Source organism: Myotis brandtii, unplaced genomic scaffold (assembly GCF_000412655.1).
Source record: "Myotis brandtii unplaced genomic scaffold, ASM41265v1 scaffold959, whole genome shotgun sequence".
NCBI lineage: Eukaryota > Metazoa > Chordata > Mammalia > Chiroptera > Vespertilionidae > Myotis > Myotis brandtii.
This window is the reverse complement of record NW_005371966.1, coordinates 243,267-244,205: the sequence shown is the minus strand read 5'-3', so window position 1 is coordinate 244,205 and position 939 is coordinate 243,267. Positions and strand designations below refer to the sequence as shown.

At 46.3% G+C, this 939-nt stretch overlaps 1 pseudogene; it reads left to right on the top strand.

Annotated features, from left to right (window-relative positions):
• The window catches only part of LOC102243351, a 4,458-nt pseudogene extending 4,036 nt beyond the window's left edge, over positions 1-422 (top strand).
• Positions 423-939: the final 517 nt, after the last annotated feature.

The following is a 939-nucleotide window of genomic DNA, read 5'->3' as shown; positions in this document are numbered from 1 at the left end:
TAGAGCAGTGGTTCTCAACCTTCCTAATGCCGCGGCCCTTTAATACAGTTCCTCATGTTGTGGTGACCCCCAATTTCATTGTTACAAATTGAACATAATTAAAGCATAGTGATTAATCACAAAAACAATATGTAATTATATATGTTTTCCGATGGTCTTAGGTGACCCCTGTGAAAGGGTCGTTAGACCCCCAAAGGGGTTGTGACCCGCAGGTTGAGAACCGCTGTTCTAAGCCATGATGATGAAGGAATGGTTTTTGGAACAAATGTTGACCTGAGAAAATTAACACTTTTTTTCAGAGGGGATTTTTGCAGAAGTCTAACTGAAAACCCAACCTTTTCATTATTCAGGCCCACCAAGGTACAGAACTGGACTGTGGTGTTGAGACTGACAATTGTTATAATGGTGTTGTGACATGTTAGAAAATACCAGTTGAGCCTGGTGTGGCTCAGTTGTTTGGGCATCCTACCATGCACCAAAAGGTTGCTAGTTCAAATCCCAGTCAGGGCACATGCCTTGGTTGCTGCTTGATCCCCAGTAGGGGGTATGCAGGAGGTAGCCAATCAATATCTCTCTCCCTTCCTCTATGAAACAAATCCTATCTAATAATAGACAAACATGGTAATTGACCGTACCTTCACCACACCTCCCATTGGCTAATCAGCGAGATATGCAAATTAACCACCAACAAAGATGGCGGCTAATTTGCATACTGCAGGCAGGGCAGGACAGCGCGAGCCACCAGAGCAAGCCACCATCCAGGCCACCGTGTGCGACCCCAGAAGCCCCAGAAGCCACCTGCTTTCCGCCCGTGATCAGATTCGATCCCGGGCTGCTGGCCAGCCCCAGAAGCCCCAGAAGCCACCTGATATGGCAGTAACTCTATCAGTAAGCACTCTGAAAGTCAGTGGCATAAATGCACCAATTAAAAGACAGATT